This window comes from Mixophyes fleayi, chromosome 6, assembly GCF_038048845.1.
Source record: "Mixophyes fleayi isolate aMixFle1 chromosome 6, aMixFle1.hap1, whole genome shotgun sequence".
Taxonomy (NCBI): Eukaryota; Metazoa; Chordata; class Amphibia; order Anura; family Limnodynastidae; genus Mixophyes; species Mixophyes fleayi.
The window spans coordinates 5,687-30,874 of record NC_134407.1 but is presented as its reverse complement, the minus strand read 5'-3'; the positions used below and the strand labels follow the sequence as shown (position 1 = coordinate 30,874).

Here is a 25,188-nt window from a genome sequence, read left to right as displayed (position 1 = left end):
TGTGGCGCCTGAGGAGTGGTATATCAGAGACCACCAGTATCCTCCACCTCGCTCTCCTTGGCATGCAGAGTGTGGCGCCTGAGGAGTGGTAAATCAGAGACCACCAGTATCCTCCACCTTGCTCTCCTTGACATGCAGAGTGTGGCGCCTGAGGAGTGGTATATCAGAGACCACCAGTATCCTCCACCTCGCTCTCCTTGGCATGCAGAGTGTGGCGCCTGAGGAGTGGTAAATAAGAGACCACCAGTATCCTCCACCTCGCTCTCCTTGGCATGCAGAGTGTGGCGTCTGAGGAGTGGTATATCAGAGACCACCAGTATCCTCCACCTTGCTCTCCTTGGCATGCAGAGTGTGGCGCCTGAGGAGTGGTAAATCAGAGACCACCAGTATCCTCCACCTCGCTCTCCTTGGCATGCAGAGTGTGGCGCCTGAGGAGTGGTAAATAAGAGACCACCAGTATCCTCCACCTCGCTCTCCTTGGCATGCAGAGTGTGGCGCCTGAGGAGTGGTATATCAGAGACCACCAGTATCCTCCACCTCGCTCTCCTTGGCATGCAGAGTATGGCGCCTGAGGAGTGGTAAATAAGAGACCACCAGTATCCTCCACCTCGCTCTCCTTGGCATGCAGAGTGTGGCGCCTGAGGAGTGGTATATCAGAGACCACCAGTATCCTCCACCTCGCTCTCCTTGACATGCAGAGTGTGGCGCCTGAGGAGTGGTATATCAGAGACCACCAGTATCCTCCACCTCGCTCTCCTTGGCATGCAGAGTGTGGCGCCTGAGGAGTGGTAAATAAGAGACCACCAGTATCCTCCACCTCGCTCTCCTTGGCATGCAGAGTGTGGCGCCTGAGGAGTGGTATATCAGAGACCACCAGTATCCTCCACCTCGCTCTCCTTGGCATGCAGAGTGTGGCGCCTGAGGAGTGGTAAATCAGAGACCACCAGTATCCTCCACCTTGCTCTCCTTGGCATGCAGAGTGTGGCGCCTGAGGAGTGGTATATCACAGACCACCAGTATCCTCCACCTCGCTCTCCTTGGCATGCAGAGTGTGGCACCTGAGGAGTGGTATATCAGAGACCACCAGTATCCTCCACCTTGCTCTCCTTGACATGCAGAGTGTGGCGCCTGAGGAGTGGTATATCAGAGACCACCAGTATCCTCCACCTCGCTCTCCTTGGCATGCAGAGTGTGGCGCCTGAGGAGTGGTAAATCAGAGACCACCAGTATCCTCCACCTTGCTCTCCTTGACATGCAGAGTGTGGCGCCTGAGGAGTGGTATATCAGAGACCACCAGTATCCTCCACCGCGCTCTCCTTGGCATGCAGAGTGTGGCGCCTGAGGAGTGGTAAATAAGAGACCACCAGTATCCTCCACCTCGCTCTCCTTGGCATGCAGAGTGTGGCGCCTGAGGAGTGGTAAATAAGAGACCACCAGTATCCTCCACCTTGCTCTCCTTGGCATGCAGAGTGTGGCGCCTGAGGAGTGGTAAATCAGAGACCACCAGTATCCTCCACCTCGCTCTCCTTGGCATGCAGAGTGTGGCGCCTGAGGAGTGGTAAATAAGAGACCACCAGTATCCTCCACCTCGCTCTCCTTGGCATGCAGAGTGTGGCGCCTGAGGAGTGGTATATCAGAGACCACCAGTATCCTCCACCTCGCTCTCCTTGGCATGCAGAGTGTGGCGCCTGAGGAGTGGTAAATAAGAGACCACCAGTATCCTCCACCTCGCTCTCCTTGGCATGCAGAGTGTGGCGCCTGAGGAGTGGTATATCAGAGACCACCAGTATCCTCCACCTCGCTCTCCTTGACATGCAGAGTGTGGCGCCTGAGGAGTGGTATATCAGAGACCACCAGTATCCTCCACCTCGCTCTCCTTGGCATACAGAGTGTGGCGCCTGAGGAGTGGTAAATAAGAGACCACCAGTATCCTCCACCTTGCTCTTCTTGGCATGCAGAGTGTGGCGCCTGAGGAGTGGTATATCAGAGACCACCAGTATCCTCCACCTCGCTCTCCTTGGCATGCTAATAACGGCAATCGGACAATAACTTATTTCCGCCTCTTCTCTTCTGGCATCACATTCAGGGCTTCCATGTGTCTTGATATTTGACTTAAAAATCAAATTTGCCTTCAGCTCTGAGTTTGGATGCCCACGTTAGGAGGATTGGTGGAATAGGTTTGTTTGGTTGTTTTACTGTTTTTATGCCCAAAAGGAAACAAGAGGTTGATCTTATAAACTCAGCAAACTGCTTGTCAGAGTTTGTCATCACTGGGACTTAACTTTTATATAGGGAATAATATACACTTATCTCTGTCAGGTGAGTGTGTTGAGTTGTCAGTCTACTGCAGATTGTAAAGAATTGTAATTTAATGTTGCCACACTGGGACTTGTATACTTTGTTTTCTCTTTCATCCATGGGAGCACTAGAAACACTAGATATAGAGGTGCAGTGCAGGAGCTTGGTCACTTTAAATCTCCCTCCAAAAGTTCAAGCCCCCCTCCCCATATCACAATAGGCAGCTGTCATAAACGTACCCGTCCTCGCTCCAGCGCTGTCCGCTATCGGAAGTGTCACTTCCCGGTATCAGCGGTCACATGATCACTAGCTGGGATTTTGAACTGCTGGTTATTTAAACCTCACTCTGACAGTATCAGAGTCACTTGTGTGCTTCCTGGCTCCTGATACCTTGTGGATCTCTGTGACTCCTCTGTTCTTGACCTGATTCCCGTGTACCAGTTCTGCCTGTTTGACCATTCTGATTCCTCTGCGTTTGTGCACCGACTCTGCTTGCTGACCATCCACAACTATTATCCTGTGTTCCTGACACGGATTGTTTGATGTTACCTCTGCCGTCTGTCTGTGTACCGAACCTAGGAATTCCCTCACACTGAGACTGCTTGCTGATTCTCTACTGTGCTACCCGATTGTGTACCAGTTCCTGATGTCTGACTAAGTGTTCCTACCTACTCATCTCATCCGCTAGTGCTACATCTAGAGGCAGACCGTGACCTGCGGGCTCCCGGCAGCTAAGCCCATCCCGCCTTTCGGCCGTTCTTGGTGAACTCCGGGGAGCTCATTAGACTCCGCACTTCTGGTAGGCCAGTGTCAATCGTGATTAGCACTAAGATCTAGCTTAATCCATTACAGCAGCCAGGACTTCAGGTTTTTATAAAGTACCCTCAGATTGCGGACACCATTTCCTATGGTTGCCATCAGCAGCCGGCTTTTAAAAGTTATTTTATTATTTTCTCTTCACCAGTATTCCCACAACAGTGGCCTGAAGCAGCCTGAGGAAGTACCATGGACGGTACTTCCTCCTGCCCCCAGGCTACTCCCACTAAAGGACTGCCTCAAGGGGACCCAGTCACTGCTGATATAGGAAGTTTCTGAGAATTCAAACAAAAAGGTTAAATAGATCCGTATGGTGCTTCACTAGATGTGCAGCCTAGTACATATAAAGAGGATCCACTATACCTCTAATATTAATCTGAAAAAAAAATGGTATATACGTACATCAAGCACTCACTTTGTGACACAAAGGCGTAGTCAGACCTCCAATTTAGTACTACACTGGCTGTGTCCACAAAACACTCTTGTTTGTTCAAGTTCTTGAATCTAAAATTAAAACTTAAAGAACAAACATTTCCATGATGTAGTATGTCACTAATGTTATCTACATTGTCCAAAGTCCACAGAGTAAAAGTCCCTCTTTTTACCGTGGACTGATTAATTATGGAGAATATCCACCCGTGCTCTTCAAATGTTCTGTCCCCAAAGGACTTATGCTTACAATGTGTCAGATGGTCATGTGCCTTCAACAAACCAAATCACATGACTCCATTGATACATTCCGGCTGGAAACTCCACCAACGATAAACAGAAGAGAAAGGAAGATCTAGTGCGTTATCTTTTATTTCATGCCAGACATTCCCAATTAAAAACATCAAACATAAAAACAACAATAAAAAATAATTGGACTCGTACCAGACTTTCTATAGAGAAAACAGAATTCAGAAATGTGAGAACCAATCTCATAGTTCCATTGATCGTCTTTTCTGCCGACGCTCCTCGGTATTCAAAGCAGTCAGACCTAGCCAAATAACCAACGCGTCAGCCACACTGCAGGATAATACTGACCACAAAATAGAGGGATTTTTAAAGTCTATCTACTCCCACTGTGTTGGCAGAACCAGGCTGGGGCTAGATCCTACATCTCAGAAAGCAATGCAGGGAACCTCCCTCCACCTCTCCCACAGGTGTCACGGGGAGCAACTTTTCTACAACAAGTGCTCTAGACCAGGGCCCTGCGGGCAACTCCAATGCAACACTTGATGAGCTGGCTTGGGCTCAAGGCCTGGTGGGGTTAGTGCGGAGACTGGTTTACAGTTTCTTCAAACTTGGAAAAGATTTTTGAATCCACCACCAGTCTTTAAAAGGATCAGACTCTGAATTTTGCCCCCAGGAGGAAGTTGTGGCTGAAGTTTCTGGCCCAGATGTTTCCTCGAGTCCTGGCGAGGACTGTATCAGGGAGCAGAGGATTTAGTGTAAGCCATTTGACCGACAAATATTCAGGACCGTGGGGAATTTGTGATACCCAACACTTTGCTGTTTAAGATGAAGAGACAAACTGTTTCCTTGGGACATTAAGGCAGTCAAGAGGTGGTCAATGCAGTTGGCAGAGTGTTTGCTATCTGGCAGATACGGGTTTGCTCTGGTGGTGCATAAGGTCTTTGAATATCTGGGGCTCTTTGGGCCTAGAATTGCAGCCTCAGAAGTCTTGACATGTCAAGTCCTCTGGTTTAGGGCTTGGGAGGTGTCGAGTCCAAAAGAATTGAAGCACCTGCTCTTCTCTGGTTTGGTACTGAATTGTATAAGATTATTTCCTTGGCCACAGGAGAAAAGCGTTCTTTTCTCCCTGTTTAATTCCCCCAGACTGAGGGGATATAGGTTTTGCTACTTTCATCCTTTAGCAAAGGCGAGGACTAAGACTTCCTGAGGACAAACCTCTGCTCCTTGCAGAGAAGAAAGCAGGCTTCAGCAGCTAAGCATCCAACGCCCAGGCCTTCAAACACAGTCAGCAATACGGACAGGATAACCACTTCTTTTGGCTCCAGAGGAGTTAGAAGCTCCTGTCAAGTGTGCTGGAATGCCTTAGTCAGAGCATGGCCAGTCTTGCGAGGAAGGGCCATAAAGATCCAGTCAGACAATGCCACGGTGCTGGCGTAGCTTAATCAAAGAAGCACAGGATTACACAAAAGTCTAAAGGTTCAACATTTTTGCGTCCAAAGATGTTCGTTTTAGACGTAAGGGGCTGCAAACCGCTACTTTGTATCGTACCTTACCGTAGGGACAGCTTTGGGACATACCCACTGATTCCTGTACCCCATGGATGGATTTTTATACTTATGGTAAATGGGGGACACTGAATGCCCACCCTTTCCATTCTTGTTTCTGTTCTTTGTTCTTCATTGTTTCCTTTATTTGCTTCTTGTTCCTGTTGTTGTTAGAAAACATTGTCCTGTCCTCTCTCTCCTCTTCTGCACTCCTGGTTCTGTTTGAAATATATTGAAGTCCCAGTGACCTATAAGTGTATAGAGAGCTTGAGCACTGCACCTATATACTCCAGTATTTCCAGTGTCCTCCAATGGACTCAGAGAAAAGGTTTTAACGCAAGTATAAAAGTCCCTTTGTTTGGTTTATATTGGGCAAGAGAGCAGATTCTTATAGTGTGTTTTTATGTCTTTGCACAGGTGCTGCGTCTGGATATTCTGAGGACCTGAAGTAGACGATTGAAGTACTGCCGTTGATTAGATCATACTATTTTTAATAAACACTGCTCTATTTAGGCAGAAGTATATCAGATTTTTATCAGCCACTTTCATGTGATCGCTCCGCGTGCCACAGTTAAACTGTATGGAAACTGTCTGCTCATTTACAGCTCCATCATTGTAATGGAAATAAATTGTAAATCTTAGACTTGCTTCTCCAGGATGTAATGAGTTGCATCATTGCAGTGTATATTTATTGTACATTTTTAGATAGACTTTCTCATGTTCATAAGATTTGCAGATGTTTATTTAGATTTTTTGTTTTGAAGGCACAATTCCAGATCTCAGGGACCTGATACACGTCACTGTAGAGAATATTTACACCCTTCTGCATCTGCACAGATCATTTCAATATATTTAATGATATCTATTTTATACTGTGGTTACAATTCAGTTGAATTCCACAAAGAGATTATATTTTTTCCCAAGATACAGATATGTACAAGATGTCCCAGCAATATGTAATAAATATGTGAAGTTCCAGATATAGATGTTTCTGATCCTCCTAATGGCGGCTTCTTAGGTGATTATCAGTGTTCAGTATTGTTGGGCTCACACTGAGACAGACATTTGTGGGTCTGGCCATTTACTAGGAGACACTTGTCTGAGATATCAGTGGTTCAACATTACAGCATAATCTGCGTTCTTATGATCAGTTCACTGAGTGCACTAAGCATTCTAACCTGGAAAATGTTTCTTTACTGAATGGTACCTAAATCTAAAAATTGATATTAAACCTTTTTTTATAATATCACTCCGTGCAGCCTACGATTTCAGGAACTGCCAATGTCACTCTGCTTTTCTCACATATTCCAGAACCTTACCGTCCAAGCCATGCACCCAACGGTATTATATTTTCTTCCCTTAATATCTACATTAGACAAATTCAAAGGAAAATAAGGTTAAAGTGCGGATTAACCTCACTTAGTGACAACCTCAACTTCACAGACTCCCTTTATCTTTATCCCCAAATGGAAGGGCTCTTCTGCTGTCCGGGATCCCACACAACCGGGACCACCACACAACCGGGACCACCACACAACCGGGACCACCACACAACCGGGATCACCACACAACCAGGATCACCACACAACCGGGATCACCACACAACCGGGATCACCACACAACCGGGATCACCACACAACCGGGATCACCACACAACCGGGATCACCACACAACCGGGATCATCACACAACCGGGATCATCACACAACCGGGATCACCACACAACCGGGATCACCACACAACCGGGATCACCACACAACCAGGATCACCACACAACCAGGCCAAATTCACAAAATTTACATAAAAATTGTTTTAAATATTTTATTCCTGTCAAATTCACAAATAAATGAATCAATGATCTTTGTGAATTTGTGACTAAAACATCAATAAAGATTTGATTTAACGTTGAGGAATCGTCTTGAATTTCTAAGAAAGTTTTTCCTATAGCTAAGGTTCTTTATGCAGCTCCATGAACAAAAGTTATACATTTACCTAACGTAGCAATAAGATGATAGAAACAAAGGATTATGACAGTAACAAACACAAAAAAAAATCATTAACCCCTGAAGTAAACCTGGCACTTGGCTCTCATTTGATAGCACATTGGTTTAAATATATTTTTATTTGAGCACATTTGATAAGGGAACAATACACACATACAAATATGTACATATATATTATGGATTTATGCAGATACAGAAGTGATTCCACTGTGACCACTCCTGTATGGTTACTGGTCCCACCACCAGGTGTCATTGTGTCCTTACTGACAGGTAAACGGGAGCATTTGTGGAATGGGAAGATCTGTGGGGATTGTACACAACCAAATGAAACCTTATTGTCTACCTTCAATTATCATAATTTGTTGGCTTGTGCCGAATCCCATATGTATGTGTAAATAGTGGGTGGGTTGTGGCCCATTCATTCCCAAGTTAGGGTGGTTAGTACACATTAGTGGGGGTTACTAGGGTTATTTAGGGTTAGGGTTGTAGGTCAGTATAAAGTTAATACCTACAGCCACACCACCCTGAAGAAGCCCCATCTCATCTGATCTTGGAAGTCAAGCAGGGTCAGGCCTGGTTAGTACTTGGATGGGAGACCACCTTCTCCCAGGTGCTGCAGGCTTTTTTTCTCTTGTTCATGCTTCCTACAATGCTGGTGGTGACATGTATAAGAGATGTAGTTCAGTATTAAACCAATACCTTGAGCCCTACCACCCCGAACAAGTGTGACTTTGGAAGCCATATACGGTTGTGCCTGGTTAGTACTTGAATCTTGAATGGAAGACCACATGGGAATAGGGGGTTAGGGCTTGTAAGATTATTTTTTTATATATATATATATATATATATATATATATATATGTATGTCTGTCAGGGGAGAAGCTTAATCAGGAAGGGGAGGGTTTAAACAGGAAGTGGAGGGGCCACATGTATAGAGATAGGACCAACACTGCTCCATTGAAAGTACATGTAGGCGTTTGGTAGAGGAACTCCTCCATGAGTTTGGCTATAGCACACCCAGTAAACCAATGTGTTACCATGCAAGTGGTATAGGGTTCAAACCCCAGCTGGGTCGGAATTGTGGACATGTTAGGGTTATTAGGGGGTTTAGGGTTGGGAAAAATGTATTTACTTATACAGGCAGACAAATGTAACACACATATTTAACCTTTTTATTTATGTGTATTGAGCGTACAATAAAGTGACACATTGCTATAATTATGGAGGCAGACATAAGCAATACACAGCTAATTACAAAATGAGTAACGTGCGGACACCGCAACACGTGGGACTGGTACAGGCATCAGAAATGAACATACACACGCCCCCAAAAGAGTCGTAGCTCGAGGAACTATCAGCACTTGGTCGTGGATCGATTGGAAAATTATACACACTACATGATCGTTAGGTGGATTGGTCGTAAAATATTAAACAGTACGACCAACCAAATGAGCCGACAATTGACACTTTGGAACATATTTCGACCATTGTGTCACTATACACACTAACCCGACTTCCAACAGAATGGACGTATGTCGGATGATTTGCCAATTATTGGACAAAAATGCTCCAGTGTGTGTAGTCTTACACTGTGCTGGAGGAATTTGGCATTAAACAGTGTGCATAACCGTTATGATATGTGCCAGATTTGTTTCGCATTTATGTGTCTTTAATCCATTGCAGCCGTTAAGCTTATTTTACACAACGAAAATGTACATAACATATTTATTTTTTATGAGATGGTCTGGCCCCCAACATTTAGGCTCTCATACTGTCCTGGAATGAAATAATTGCTCTGAAAGTGAGGATAAGGGACACAAGTTAAATAGGGGAAATCAATTGGAGATGAGTCTGCTGCATTAAGGAAATCCATTTAAATACATTGTATAAGCAGACATTTACCTTTAGCTGGTACTCTTTTGCGACAATCTTGCAGTAATCAGGACAGCACTGCCACCCAGTGGGCGATAAGAGCTAAGACGAGCCACTAACTTTGAAGCTCAACCATAGTCTTGCGTAGTGTAACGCTGACACCTAGTGGACACTCAAGTACTCTACAGTGTCTATATTTTGCAGCTAAAGTACATTGAAAGTACATGTAGGCTTTTGGTAAGTAAGGTGACTGCTCCCTACCACAATTTAACAAGTTACCTAAAAAGTTTTTTTTCGGTAACTTGTCATGTTAATGTACACCAGCTTCAGCTGGCGTACATTATCATAATTGAAAAATTTCAGTGCTGTCAGCTCTGCTCCGAAGTGCAGAGCTGGACAACACATGTGTGGAGGGATCACATGATCCCTCCCTGTCACTCACCACTGTCTCTGCAACTATAGTTGCAGAAGAGCACAGATGTTTGTGCACATGTGCAATTCCAGTATGAAGAAAAATGAAGAGGACAAGGAGGAGATCCGGAGACAGCGCATTCCGAAGAAGGGGGTAAGTATGTTTTTTTTTTATCACAGAAGCAGCAGTTTATCAGAACTGCTGTGTCCGTGATCCGTTTTTAATAAATTTGAGAAATAGTTCAATCCTTATCCATGCGATAAAGATTGATAACTATTTTTCATTTTTGACGAAAATTGATAAATGTGCCCCATAGTGCTGTATATTGAGATGATCGTGGTTCATATCAGTTGTGGCTGCTTCTAGCATAAGGCGGTGAAGATCGGCACAGGACGATTAATTAGCACAGATTTGTATATAAAAAGTGACCGTTCCCTGAATTCTTCTCCAAAATGTTTTAATGTCTGTTAGTTTATGTGTATACTGTACAGTGTATGTGATGTGTAGCTCAGGTCTCCTCAGGACAATGTACTTATTGGTAAATAGAGATATCTCCTTCCCCAGCCCCCTCTCTTCTGTACCTCATCCCTTCCTCTCTCTTCTGTACCTCATCCCCCTCTCTTCTGTACCTCATCCCTTCCTCTCTTCTGTACCTCATCCCCCTCTCTTCTGTACCTCATCCCTTCCTCTCTTCTGTACCTCATCCCCCTCTCTTCTGTACCTCATCCCTCTCTCTTCTGTACCTCATCCCTCTCTCTTCTGTACCTCATCTCCCTCTCTTCTGTACCTCATCTCCCTCTCTTCTGTACCTCATCCCTCTCTTCTGTACCGCATCTCCCTCTCTTCTGTACCTCATCCCCCTCTCTTCTGTACCTCATCCCCCTCTCTTCTGTTCCTCATCCCCCTCTCTTCTGTTCCTCATTCCCCTCTCTTCTGTACCTCATCCCTCTCTCTTCTGTACCTCATCCCCCTCTCTTCTGTACCTCATCCCTCTCTCTTCTGTACCTCATCCCTCTCTCTTCTGTACCTCATCCCTCTCTCTTCTGTACCTCATCCCCCTCTCTTCTGTACCTCATCCCCCTCTCTTCTGTACCTCATCCCTCTCTTCTGTACCTCATCCCTCTCTCTTCTGTACCTCATCCCTTCCTCTCTTCTGCACCTCATCCCTTTCTCTCTCTTCTGTACCTCATCCCTTCCTCTCACTCCTGTACCTCATCCCTTCCTCTCTCTTCTGTACCTCATCCCTCTCTCTTCTGTACCTCATCCCTTCCTCTCTCTTCTGTACCTCATCCCTTCCTCTCTCTCCTGTACCTCATCCCTCTCTCTTCTGTACCTCATCCCCCTCTCTTCTGTACCTAATCCCCCTCTCTTCTGTACCTAATCCCCCTCTCTTCTGTACCTCATCTCTCTCTTCTGTACCTCATCCCTTCCTCTCTTCTGCACCTCATCCCTTTCTCTCTCTTCTGTACCTCATCCCTTCCTCTCACTCCTGTACCTCATCCCTTCCTCTCTCTTCTGTACCTCATCCCTCTCTCTTCTGTACCTCATCCCTTCCTCTCTCTTCTGTACCTCATCCCTTCCTCTCTCTCCTGTACCTCATCCCTCTCTCTTCTGTACCTCATCCCCCTCTCTTCTGTACCTAATCCCCCTCTCTTCTGTACCTAATCCCCCTCTCTTCTGTACCTCATCTCTCTCTTCTGTACCTCATCCCTCTCTCTTCTGTACCTCATCCCTCTCTCTTCTGTACCTCATCCCTTCCTCTCTTCTGTACCTCATCCCTCTCTCTTCTGTACCTCATCCCCCTCTCTTCTGTACCTCATCCCTTCCTCTCGCTTCTGTACCTCATCCCTTCCTCTCTCTTCTGTACCTCATCCCTTCCTCTCTCTTCTGTACCTCATCCCTTCCTCTCTCTTCTGTACCTCATCCCTTCCTCTCTCTTCTGTACCTCATCCCTTCCTCTCTCTTCTGTACCTCATCCCTTCCTCTCTTCTGTACCTCATCCCTCTCTCTTCTGTACCTCATCCCCCTCTCTTCTGTACCTCATCCCTTCCTCTCTCTTCTGTACCTCATCCCTTCTTCTCTCTTCTGTACCTCATCCCTACCTCTCTCTTTTGTACCTCATCCCTTCCTCTCTCTTTTGTACCTCATCCCTTCCTCTCTCTTCTGTACCTCATCCTTTCCTCTCTCTTCTGTACCTCATCCTTTCCTCTCTCTTCTGTACCTCATCCCTTCCTCTCTCTTCTGTACCTCATCCTTTCCTCTCTCTTCTGTACCTCATCCCTTCCTCTCTCTTCTGTACCTCATCCTTTCCTCTCTCTCTTCTGTACCTCATCCCTTCCTCTCTCTTCTGTACCTCATCCCTTACTCTCTCTTCTGTACCTCATCCCTCTCTCTTCTGTACCTCATCCCCCTCTCTTCTGTACCTCATCCCCCTCTCTTCTGTACCTCATCCCTTCCTCTCTCTTCTGTACCTCATCCCCCTCTCTTCTGTACCTCATCCCCCTCTCTTCTGTACCTCATCCCTTCCTCTCTCTTCTGTACCTCATCCATTCCTCTCTCTTCTGTACCTCATCCATTCCTCTCTCTTCTGTACCTCATCCCTTCCTCTCTCTTCTGTACCTCATCCCTTCCTCTCTCTTCTGTACCTCATCCCCCTCTCTTCTGTACCTCATCCCCCTCTCTTCTGTACCTCATCCCCCTCTCTTCTGTACCTCATCCCTTCCTCTCTCTTCTGTACCTCATCCCTTCCTCTCTCTTCTGTACCTCATCCCTCTCTCTTCTGTACCTCATCCCTTCCTCTCTCTTCTGTACCTCATCCCTTCCTCTCTCTTCTGTACCTCATCCCCCTCTCTTCTGTACCTCATCCCTTCCTCTCTCTTCTGTACCTCATCCCTTCCTCTCTCTTCTGTACCTCATCCCTTCCTCTCTCTTCTGTACCTCATCCCCCTCTCTTCTGTACCTCATCCCTCTCTCTTCTGTACCTCATCTCCCTCTCTTCTGTACCTCATCCCTCTCTCTTCTGTACCTCATCCCCCTCTCTTCTGTATCTCATCCCCCTCTCTTCTGTACCTCATCCCTCTCTCTTCTGTACCTCATCCCTCTCTCTTCTTTACCTCATCCCTTCCTCTCTTCTGTACCTCATCCCTCTCTCTTCTGTACCTCATCCCCCTCTCTTCTGTACCTCATCCCCCTCTCTTCTGTACCTCATCCCCCTCTCTTCTGTACCTCATCCCCCTCTCTTCTGTACCTCATCCCTTCCTCTCTCTTCTGTACCTCATCCCTTCCTCTCTCTTCTGTACCTCATCCCTCTCTCTTCTGTACCTCATCCCTTCCTCTCTCTTCTGTACCTCATCCCTTCCTCTCTCTTCTGTACCTCATCCCCCTCTCTTCTGTACCTCATCCCCCTATCTTCTGTACCTCATCCCTTCCTCTCTCTTCTGTACCTCATCCCTTCCTCTCTCTTCTGTACCTCATCCCTTCCTCTCTCTTCTGTACCTCATCCCTTCCTCTCTCTTCTGTACCTCATCCCTCTCTCTTCTGTACCTCATCTCCCTCTCTTCTGTACCTCATCCCTCTCTCTTCTGTACCTCATCCCCCTCTCTTCTGTACCTCATCCCTCTCTCTTCTGTACCTCATCCCTCTCTCTTCTTTACCTCATCCCTTCCTCTCTTCTGTACCTCATCCCTCTCTCTTCTGTACCTCATCCCCCTCTCTTCTGTACCTCATCCCTTCCTCTCTCTTCTGTACCTCATCCCTTCCTCTCTCTTCTGTACCTCATCCCTTCCTCTCTCTTCTGTACCTCATCCCCCTCTCTTCTGTACCTCATCCCTTCCTCTCTCTTCTGTACCTCATCCCTTCCTCTCTCTTCTGTACCTCATCCCTCTCTTTTCTGTACCTCATCCCTTCCTCTCTCTTCTGTACCTCATCCCTTCCTCTCTCTTCTGTACCTCATCCCTTCCTCTCTCTTCTGTACCTCATCCCTCTCTCTTCTGTACCTCATCCCTCTCTCTTCTGTACCTCATCCCTTCCTCTCTCTTCTGTACCTCATCCCTCTCTCTTCTGTACCTCATCCCTCTCTCTTCTGTACCTCATCCCCCTCTCTTCTGTACCTCATCCCTTCCCCTCTCTTCTGTACCTCATCCCTTCCTCTCTCTTCTGTACCTCATCCCTTCCTCTCTCTTCTGTACCTCATCCCTTCCTCTCTCTTCTGTACCTCATCCCTTCCTCTCTCTTCTGTACCTCATCCCTTCCTCTCTCTTCTGTACCTCATCCCTTCCTCTCTCTTCTGTACCTCATCCCCCTCTCTTCTGTAACTCATCCCTCTCTCTTCTGTACCTCACCCCTCTCTCTTCTGTACCTCATCTCCCTCTCTTCTGTACCTCATCCCCCTCTCTTCTGCACCTCATCCCTTCCTCTCTTCTGCACCTCATCCCTTCCTCTCTCTTCTGTACCTCATCCCTTCCTCTCTCTTCTGTACCTCATACCTTCCTCTCTCTTCTGTACCTCATCCCTTCCTCTCTCTTCTGTACCTCATCCCTTCCTCTCTCTTCTGTACCTCATCCCCCTCTCTTCTGTACCTCATCCCTCTCTCTTCTGTACCTCATCCCTCTCTCTTCTGTACCTCATCCCCCTCTCTTCTGTACCTCATCCCTTCCTCTCTCTTCTGTACCTCATCCCCCTCTCTTCTGTACCTCATCCCTTCCTCTCTCTTCTGTACCTCATCCCTTCCTCTCTCTTCTGTACCTCATCCCTTCCTCTCTCTTCTGTACCTCATCCCCCTTTCTTCTGTACCTCATCCCCCTCTCTTTTGTACCTCATTCCTTCCTCTCTCTTCTGTACCTCATCCCTCTCTTCTGTACCTCATCCCTCTCTCTTCTGTACCTCATCCCTTTCTCTCTTCTGTACCTCATCCCTTCCTCTCTCTTCTGTACCTCATCCCTTCCTCTCTCTTCTGTACCTCATCCCTTCCGTACCTCATCCCTCTCTTCTGTACCTCATCCCTTCCGTACCTCATCCCCCTCTCTTCTGTACCTCATCCCTTCCTCTCTCTTCTGTACCTCATACCCCTCTCTTCTGTACCTCATCCCTTCCTCTCTTCTGTACTTCATCCCTCTCTCTTCTGTACCTCATCCCTTCCTCTCTCTTCTGTACCTCATCCCTCTCTCTTCTGTACCTCGTCCCCCTCTCTTCTGTACCTCGTCCCCCTCTCTTCTGTACCTCGTCCCTCTCTCTTCTGTACCTCGTCCCTCTCTCTTCTGTACCTCGTCCCTCTCTTCTGTACCTCGTCCCTCTCTCTTCTGTACCTCGTCCCTCTCTCTTCTGTACCTCGTCCCTCTCTCTTCTGTACCTCGTCCCTCTCTTCTGTACCTCGTCCCTCTCTCTTCTGTACCTCGTCCCCCTCTCTTCTGTACCTCATCCCTCTCTCTTCTGTACCTCGTCCCCCTCTCTTCTGTACCTCATCCCTTCCTCTCTCTTCTGTACCTCATCCCCCTCTCTTCTGTACCTCATCCCTTCCCCTCTCTTCTGTACCTCATCCCCCTCTCTTCTGTACCTCACCCCCCTCTCTTCTGTACCTCATCCCTTCCTCTCTCTTCTGTACCTCATCCCCCTCTCTTCTGTACCTCATCCCTTCCGTACCTCATCCCTCTCTTCTGTACCTCATCCCTTCCGTACCTCATCCCCCTCTCTTCTGTACCTCATCCCTTCCTCTCTCTTCTGTACCTCATACCCCTCTCTTCTGTACCTCATCCCTTCCTCTCTTCTGTACTTCATCCCTCTCTCTTCTGTACCTCATCCCTTCCTCTCTCTTCTGTACCTCATCCCTCTCTCTTCTGTACCTCGTCCCCCTCTCTTCTGTACCTCGTCCCCCTCTCTTCTGTACCTCGTCCCTCTCTCTTCTGTACCTCGTCCCTCTCTCTTCTGTACCTCGTCCCTCTCTTCTGTACCTCGTCCCTCTCTCTTCTGTACCTCGTCCCCCTCTCTTCTGTACCTCGTCCCTCTCTCTTCTGTACCTCATCCCTTCCTCTCTCTTCTGTACCTCATCCCCCTCTCTTCTGTACCTCATCCCTTCCCCTCTCTTCTGTACCTCATCCCCCTCTCTTCTGTACCTCACCCCCCTCTCTTCTGTACCTCATCCCTTCCTCTCTCTTCTGTACCTCATCCCCCTCTCTTCTGTACCTCATCCCTTCCCCTCTCTTCTGTACCTCATCCCTCTCTCTTCTGTACCTCGTCCCTCTCTCTTCTGTACCTCGTCCCCCTCTCTTCTGTACCTCGTCCCCCTCTCTTCTGTACCTCGTCCCTCTCTCTTCTGTACCTCGTCCCTCTCTCTTCTGTACCTCGTCCCTCTCTTCTGTACCTCGTCCCTCTCTCTTCTGTACCTCGTCCCCCTCTCTTCTGTACCTCGTCCCTCTCTCTTCTGTACCTCGTCCCCCTCTCTTCTGTACCTCATCCCTTCCTCTCTCTTCTGTACCTCATCCCCCTCTCTTCTGTACCTCATCCCTTCCCCTCTCTTCTGTACCTCATCCCCCTCTCTTCTGTACCTCACCCCCCTCTCTTCTGTACCTCATCCCTTCCTCTCTCTTCTGTACCTCATCCCCCTCTCTTCTGTACCTCATCCCTTCCCCTCTCTTCTGTACCTCATCCCTCTCTCTTCTGTACCTCATCCCTTCCTCTCTCTTCTGTACCTCATCCCACTCTCTTCTGTACCTCATCCCTTCCGTACCTCATCCCACTCTCTTCTGTACCTCATCCCTTCCATACCTCATCCCTCTCTCTTCTGTACCTCATCCCCCTCTCTTCTGTACCTCATCCCTTCCTCTCTCTTCTGTACCTCATCCCTCTCTCTTCTGTACCTCATCCCTCTCTCTTCTGTACCTCATCCCACTCTCTTCTGTACCTCATCCCTTCCGTACCTCATCCCACTCTCTTCTGTACCTCATCCCTTCCGTACCTCATCCCTCTCTCTTCTGTACCTCATCCCCTCTCTTCTGTACCTCGTCCCCCTCTCTTCTGTACCTCGTCCCCCTCTCTTCTGTACCTCGTCCCTCTCTTCTGTACCTCATCCCTTCCTCTCTCTTCTGTACCTCATCCCTTCCTCTCTCTTCTGTACCTCATCCCCCTCTCTTCTGTACCTCATCCCTTCCCCTCTCTTCTGTACCTCATCCCCCTCTCTTCTGTACCTCATCCCTCTCTCTTCTGTACCTCATCCCCCTCTCTTCTGTACCTCATCCCCCTCTCTTCTGTACCTCATCCCTTCCTCTCTCTTCTGTACCTCATCCCTTCCTCTCTCTTCTGTACCTCATTCCTTCCTCACCTCATCCCTCTCTCTTCTGTACCTCATCCCTTCCTCTCTCTTCTGTACCTCGTCCCCCTCTCTTCTGTACCTCGTCCCCCTCTCTTCTGTACCTCGTCCCCCTCTCTTCTGTACCTCATCCCTTCCTCTCTCTTCTGTACCTCATCCCTTCCTCTCTCTTCTGTACCTCATCCCCCTCTCTTCTGTACCTCATCCCTTCCCCTCTCTTCTGTACCTCATCCCTTCCTCTCTCTTCTGTACCTCATCCCCCTCTCTTCTGTACCTCATCCCCCTCTTCTGTACCTCATCCCTTCTTCTCTCTTCTGTACCTCATCCCTCTCTCTTCTGTACCTCATCCCTCTCTCTTCTGTACCTCATCCCTTCCCTCTCTTCTGTACCTCATCCCTTCGTCTCTCTTCTGTACCTCATCCCTTCCTCTCTCTTCTGTACCTCATCCCTTCCTCTCTTCTGTACCTCATCCCTTCCTCTCTCTTCTGTACCTCATCCCTTCCTCTCTTCTGTACCTCATCCCCCTCTCTTCTGTACCTCATCCCTTCCTCTCTTCTGTACCTCATCCCCCTCTCTTCTGTACCTCATCCCCCTCTCTTCTGTACCTCATCCCTCTCTCTTCTGTACCTCATCCCTCTCTCTTCTGTACCTCATCCCTTCGTCTCTCTTCTGTACCTCATCCCTTCGTCTCTCTTCTGTACCTCATCCCCCTCTCTTCTGTACCTCATCCCTTCCTCTCTCTTCTGTACCTCATCCCTTCCTCTCTTCTGTACCTCATCCCTCTCACTTCTGTACCTCATCCCTTCCTCTCTCTTCTGTACCTCATCCCTTCCTCTCTTCTGTATCTCATCCCCCTCTCTTCTGTACCTCATCCCTCTCTCTTCTGTACCTATTCCCTTCCCCTCTCTTCTGTACCTCATCCCTTCGTCTCTCTTCTGTACCTCATCCCCCTCTCTTCTGTACCTCATCCCTTCCTCTCTCTTCTGTACCTCATCCCTTCCTCTCTTCTGTACCTCATCCCTCTCTCTTCTGTACCTCATCCCTTCCTCTCTCTTCTGTACCTCATCCCTTCCTCTCTTCTGTATCTCATCCCCCTCTCTTATGTACCTCATCCCTCTCTATTCTGTACCTCATCCCTTCCTCTCTTCTGTACCTCATCCCTCTCTCTTCTGTACCTCATCCCTTCCTCTCTGTTCTGTACCTCATCCCTTCCTCTCTCTTCTGTACCTTATCCCTTCCTCTCTTCTGTACCTCATCCCTCTCTCTTCTGTACCTCATCCCTCTCTCTTCTGTACCTCATCCCTTCGTCTCTCTTCTGTACCTCATCCCCCTCTCTTCTGTACCTCATCCCTTCCTCTCTCTTCTGTACCTCATCCCCCTCTCTTCTGTACCTCATCCCCCTCTCTTCTGTACCTCATCCCTTCCTCTCTCTTCTGTACCTCATCCCCCTCTCTTCTGTACCTCATCCCCCTCTCTTCTGTACCTCATATCTTCCTCTCTCTTCTGTACCTCATCCCTCTCTCTTCTGTACCTCATCCCCTCTCTCTTCTGTACCTCATCCCTTCCTCTCTCTTCTGTACCTCATCCCTTCCTCTCTCTTCTGTACCTCATCCCTCTCTCTTCTGTACCTCATCCCTCTCTCTTCTGTACCTCATCCCCCTCTCTTCTGTACCTCATCCCTTCCTCTCTCTTTTGTACCTCATCCCTTCCTCTCTCTTCTGTACCTCATCCCCCTCTCTTCTGTACCTCATCCCTTCCTCTCTCTTCTGTACCTCATCCCTTCCTCTCTCTTCTGTACCTCATCCCTCTCTTTTCTGTACCTCATCCCTTCCTCTCTCTTCTGTACCTCATCCCTTCCTCTCTCTTCTGTACCTCATCCCTCTCTCTTCTGTACCTCATCCCTCTCTCTTCTGTACCTCATCCCTTCCTCTCTCTTCTGTACCTCATCCCTCTCTCTTCTGTACCTCATCCCTCTCTCTTCTGTACCTCATCCCTTCCTCTCTCTTCTGTACCTCATCCCTCTCTCTTCTGTACCTCATCCCTCTCTCTTCTGTACCTCATCCCTTCCTCTCTCTTCTGTACCTCATCCCTCTCTCTTCTGTACCTCATCCCTCTCTCTTCTGTACCTCATCCCCCTCTCTTCTGTACCTCATCCCTTCCCCTCTCTTCTGTACCTCATCCCCCTCTCTTCTGTACCTCATCCCCCTCTCTTCTGTACCTCATCTCCCTCTCTTCTGTACCTCATCCCTTCCTCTCTCTTCTGTACCTCATCCCTTCTTCTCTCTTCTGTACCTCATCCCTTCCTCTCTCTTCTGTACCTCATCCCTTCCTCTCTCTTCTGTACCTCATCCCTTCCTCTCTCTTCTGTACCTCATCCCCCTCTCTTCTGTAACTCATCCCTCTCTCTTCTCTACCTCACCCCTCTCTCTTCTGTACCTCATCTCCCTCTCTTCTGTACCTCATCCCTTCCTCTCTTCTGCACCTCATCCCTTCCTCTCTCTTCTGTACCTCATCCCTTCCTCTCTCTTCTGTACCTCATACCTTCCTCTCTCTTCTGTACCTCATCCCTTCCTCTCTCTTCTGTACCTCATCCCCCCTCTTCTGTACCTCATCCCTCTCTCTTCTGTACCTCATCTCCCTCTCTTCTGTACCTCATCCCTCTCTCTTCTGTACCTCATCCCCCTCTCTTCTGTACCTCATCCCTTCCTCTCTCTTCTGTACCTCATCCCCCTCTCTTCTGTACCTCATCCCTTCCTCTCTCTTCTGTACCTCATCCCTTCCTCTCTCTTCTGTACCTCATCCCTTCCTCTCTCTTCTGTACCTCATCCCCCTTTCTTCTGTACCTCATCCCCCTCTCTTTTGTACCTCATTCCTTCCTCTCTCTTCTGTACCTCATCCCTCTCTTCTGTACCTCATCCCTCTCTCTTCTGTACCTCATCCCTTTCTCTCTTCTGTACCTCATCCCTTTCTCTCTTCTGTACCTCATCCCTTCCTCTCTCTTCTGTACCTCATCCCTTCCGTACCTCATCCCTCTCTTCTGTACCTCATCCCTTCCTCTCTCTTCTGTACCTCATCCCTTCCTCTCTCTTCTGTACCTCATCCCTTCCTCTCTCTTCTGTACCTCATCCCTTCCTCTCTCTTCTGTACCTCATCCCCCTCTCTTCTGTACCTCATCCCCCTATCTTCTGTACCTCATCCCTTCCTCTCTCTTCTGTACCTCATCCCTTCCTCTCTCTTCTGTACCTCATCCCTTCCTCTCTTCTGTACCTCATCCCTCTCTCTTCTGTACCTCATCTCCCTCTCTTCTGTACCTCATCCCTCTCTTCTGTACCTCATCCCCCTCTCTTCTGTACCTCATCCCCCTCTCTTCTGTACCTCATCCCTCTCTCTTCTGTACCTCATCCCTCTCTCTTCTTTACCTCATCCCTTCCTCTCTTCTGTACCTCATCCCCTCTCTTCTGTACCTCATCCCCCTCTCTTCTGTACCTCATCCCCCTCTCTTCTGTACCTCATCCCCCTCTCTTCTGTACCTCATCCCTTCCTCTCTCTTCTGTACCTCATCCCTTCCTCTCTCTTCTGTACCTCATCCCTTCCTCTCTCTTCTGTACCTCATCCCCCTCTCTTCTGTACCTCATCCCCTCTCTTCTGTACCTCATCCCTTCCTCTCTCTTCTGTACCTCATCCCTTCCTCTCTCTTCTGTACCTCATCCCTCTCTTTTCTGTACCTCATCCCTTCCTCTCTCTTCTGTACCTCATCCCTTCCTCTCTCTTCTGTACCTCATCCCTCTCTCTTCTGTACCTCATCCCTCTCTCTTCTGTACCTCATCCCTTCCTCTCTCTTCTGTACCTCATCCCTCTCTCTTCTGTACCTCATCCCTCTCTCTTCTGTACCTCATCCCCCTCTCTTCTGTACCTCATCCCTTCCCCTCTCTTCTGTACCTCATCCCCCTCTCTTCTGTACCTCATCTCCCTCTCTTCTGTACCTCATCCCTTCCTCTCTCTTCTGTACCTCATCCCTTCCTCTCTCTTCTGTACCTCATCCCTTCCTCTCTCTTCTGTACCTCATCCCTTCCTCTCTCTTCTGTACCTCATCCCCCTCTCTTCTGTACCTCATCCCTTCCTCTCTCTTCTGTACCTCATCCCTTCCTCTCTCTTCTGTACCTCATCCCTCTCTTTTCTGTACCTCATCCCTTCCTCTCTCTTCTGTACCTCATCCCTTCCTCTCTCTTCTGTACCTCATCCCTCTCTCTTCTGTACCTCATCCCTTCCTCTCTCTTCTGTACCTCATCCCTCTCTCTTCTGTACCTCATCCCTCTCTCTTCTGTACCTCATCCCTTCCTCTCTCTTCTGTACCTCATCCCTCTCTCTTCTGTACCTCATCCCTCTCTCTTCTGTACCTCATCCCTTCCTCTCTCTTCTGTACCTCATCCCTCTCTCTTCTGTACCTCATCCCTCTCTCTTCTGTACCTCATCCCCCTCTCTTCTGTACCTCATCCCTTCCCCTCTCTTCTGTACCTCATCCCCCTCTCTTCTGTACCTCATCCCCCTCTCTTCTGTACCTCATCTCCCTCTCTTCTGTACCTCATCCCTTCCTCTCTCTTCTGTACCTCATCCCTTCTTCTCTCTTCTGTACCTCATCCCTTCCTCTCTCTTCTGTACCTCATCCCTTCCTCTCTCTTCTGTACCTCATCCCTTCCTCTCTCTTCTGTACCTCATCCCTCTCTCTTCTGTACCTCATCCCCCTCTCTTCTGTAACTCATCCCTCTCTCTTCTCTACCTCACCCCTCTCTCTTCTGTACCTCATCTCCCTCTCTTCTGTACCTCATCCCCCTCTCTTCTGTACCTCATCCCTTCCTCTCTTCTGCACCTCATCCCTTCCTCTCTCTTCTGTACCTCATCCCTTCCTCTCTCTTCTGTACCTCATACCTTCCTCTCTCTTCTGTACCTCATCCCTTCCTCTCTCTTCTGTACCTCATCCCCCTCTTCTGTACCTCATCCCTCTCTCTTCTGTACCTCATCCCTCTCTCTTCTGTACCTCATCTCCCTCTCTTCTGTACCTCATCCCTCTCTCTTCTGTACCTCATCCCCCTCTCTTCTGTACCTCATCCCTTCCTCTCTCTTCTGTACCTCATCCCCCTCTCTTCTGTACCTCATCCCTTCCTCTCTCTTCTGTACCTCATCCCTTCCTCTCTCTTCTGTACCTCATCCCTTCCTCTCTCTTCTGTACCTCATCCCCCTTTCTTCTGTACCTCATCCCCCTCTCTTTTGTACCTCATTCCTTCCTCTCTCTTCTGTACCTCATCCCTCTCTTCTGTACCTCATCCCTCTCTTCTGTACCTCATCCCTCTCTCTTCTGTACCTCATCCCTTTCTCTCTTCTGTACCTCATCCCTTTCTCTCTTCTGTACCTCATCCCTTCCTCTCTCTTCTGTACCTCATCCCTTCCGTACCTCATCCCTCTCTTCTGTACCTCATCCCTTCCTCTCTCTTCTGTACCTCATCCTTCTCTCTTCTGTACCTCATCCCTTCCTCTCTCTTCTGTACCTCATCCCTTCCTCTCTCTTCTGTACCTCATCCCTCTCTTCTGTACCTCATCCCTCTCTCTTCTGTACCTCATCCCCCTCTCTTCTGTACCTCATCCCTCTCTCTTCTGTACCTCATCCCCCTCTCTTCTGTACCTCATCCCTCTCTCTTCTGTACCTCATCCCTCTCTCTTCTTTACCTCATCCCTTCCTCTCTTCTGTACCTCATCCCTCTCTCTTCTGTACCTCATCCCCCTCTCTTCTGTACCTCATCCCCCTCTCTTCTGTACCTCATCCCCCTCTCTTCTGTACCTCATCCCTTCCTCTCTCTTCTGTACCTCATCCCTTCCTCTCTCTTCTGTACCTCATCCCTTCCTCTCTCTTCTGTACCTCATCCCCCTCTCTTCTGTACCTCATCCCCCTCTCTTCTGTACCTCATCCCTTCCTCTCTCTTCTGTACCTCATCCCTTCCTCTCTCTTCTGTACCTCATCCCTCTCTTTTCTGTACCTCATCCCTTCCTCTCTCTTCTGTACCTCATCCCTTCCTCTCTCTTCTGTACCTCATCCCTCTCTCTTCTGTACCTCATCCCTCTCTCTTCTGTACCTCATCCCTCTCTCTTCTGTACCTCATCCCCCTCTCTTCTGTACCTCATCCCTTCCCCTCTCTTCTGTACCTCATCCCCCTCTCTTCTGTACCTCATCTCCCTCTCTTCTGTACCTCATCCCTTCCTCTCTCTTCTGTACCTCATCCCTTCCTCTCTCTTCTGTACCTCATCCCTTCCTCTCTCTTCTGTACCTCATCCCTTCCTCTCTCTTCTGTACCTCATCCCTTCCTCTCTCTTCTGTACCTCATCCCCCTCTCTTCTGTAACTCATCCCTCTCTCTTCTGTACCTCACCCCTCTCTCTTCTGTACCTCATCTCCCTCTCTTCTGTACCTCATCCCCTCTCTTCTGCACCTCATCCCTTCCTCTCTCTTCTGTACCTCATCCCTTCATCTCTCTTCTGTACCTCATACCTTCCTCTCTCTTCTGTACCTCATCCCTTCCTCTCTCTTCTGTACCTCATCCCCCTCTCTTCTGTACCTCATCCCTCTCTCTTCTGTACCTCATCTCCCTCTCTTCTGTACCTCATCCCTCTCTCTTCTGTACCTCATCCCCCTCTCTTCTGTACCTCATCCCTTCCTCTCTCTTCTGTACCTCATCCCCCTCTTCTGTACCTCATCCCTTCCTCTCTCTTCTGTACCTCATCCCTTCCTCTCTCTTCTGTACCTCATCCCTTCCTCTCTCTTCTGTACCTCAACCCCCTTTCTTCTGTACCTCATCCCCCTCTCTTTTGTACCTCATTCCTTCCTCTCTCTTCTGTACCTCATCCCTCTCTTCTGTACCTCATCCCTCTCTCTTCTGTACCTCATCCCTTTCTCTCTTCTGTACCTCATCCCTTCCTCTCTCTTCTGTACCTCATCCCTTCCTCTCTCTTCTGTACCTCATCCCTTCCGTACCTCATCCCTCTCTTCTGTACCTCATCCCTTCCGTACCTCATCCCCCTCTCTTCTGTACCTCATCCCTTCCTCTCTTCTGTACCTCATACCCCTCTCTTCTGTACCTCATCCCTTCCTCTCTTCTGTACCTCATCCCTCTCTCTTCTGTACCTCATCCCTTCCTCTCTCTTCTGTACCTCATCCCTCTCTCTTCTGTACCTCGTCCCCCTCTCTTCTGTACCTCGTCCCCCTCTCTTCTGTACCTCGTCCCTCTCTCTTCTGTACCTCGTCCCTCTCTCTTCTGTACCTCGTCCCTCTCTTCTGTACCTCGTCCCTCTCTCTTCTGTACCTCGTCCCCCTCTCTTCTGTACCTCGTCCCTCTCTCTTCTGTACCTCGTCCCCCTCTCTTCTGTACCTCATCCCTTCCTCTCTCTTCTGTACCTCATCCCCCTCTCTTCTGTACCTCATCCCTTCCCCTCTCTTCTGTACCTCATCCCCCTCTCTTCTGTACCTCACCCCCTCTCTTCTGTACCTCATCCCTTCCTCTCTCTTCTGTACCTCATCCCCCTCTCTTCTGTACCTCATCCCTTCCCCTCTCTTCTGTACCTCATCCCTCTCTCTTCTGTACCTCATCCCTTCCTCTCTCTTCTGTACCTCATCCCACTCTCTTCTGTACCTCATCCCTTCCGTACCTCATCCCACTCTCTTCTGTACCTCATCCCTTCCATACCTCATCCCTCTCTCTTCTGTACCTCATCCCCCTCTCTTCTGTACCTCATCCCTTCCTCTCTCTTCTGTACCTCATCCCTCTCTCTTCTGTACCTCATCCCACTCTCTTCTGTACCTCATCCCTTCCGTACCTCATCCCACTCTCTTCTGTACCTCATCCCTTCCATACCTCATCCCTCTCTCTTCTGTACCTCATCCCTCTCTTCTGTACCTCGTCCCCCTCTCTTCTGTACCTCGTCCCCCTCTCTTCTGTACCTCGTCCCCCTCTCTTCTGTACCTCGTCCCTCTCTCTGTACCTCATCCCTTCCTCTCTCTTCTGTACCTCATCCCTTCCTCTCTCTTCTGTACCTCATCCCCCTCTCTTCTGTACCTCATCCCTTCCCCTCTCTTCTGTACCTCATCCCCCTCTCTTCTGTACCTCATCCCTCTCTCTTCTGTACCTCATCCCTCTCTCTTCTGTACCTCATCCCCCTCTCTTCTGTACCTCATCCCCCTCTCTTCTGTACCTCATCCCTTCCTCTCTCTTCTGTACCTCATC

At 48.7% G+C, this 25,188-nt stretch overlaps 1 protein-coding gene across 1 annotated transcript in view; it reads left to right on the top strand.

Moving 5' to 3' along the window:
• Positions 1–7,236, top strand: part of SEC23IP (SEC23 interacting protein) — a 73,383-nt gene extending 66,147 nt beyond the window's left edge. The window contains 1 exon segment of the mRNA XM_075215534.1: positions 5,754–7,236. The gene's annotated coding sequence lies outside the window, so the exon portion shown is untranslated.
• Positions 7,237–25,188: the final 17,952 nt, after the last annotated feature.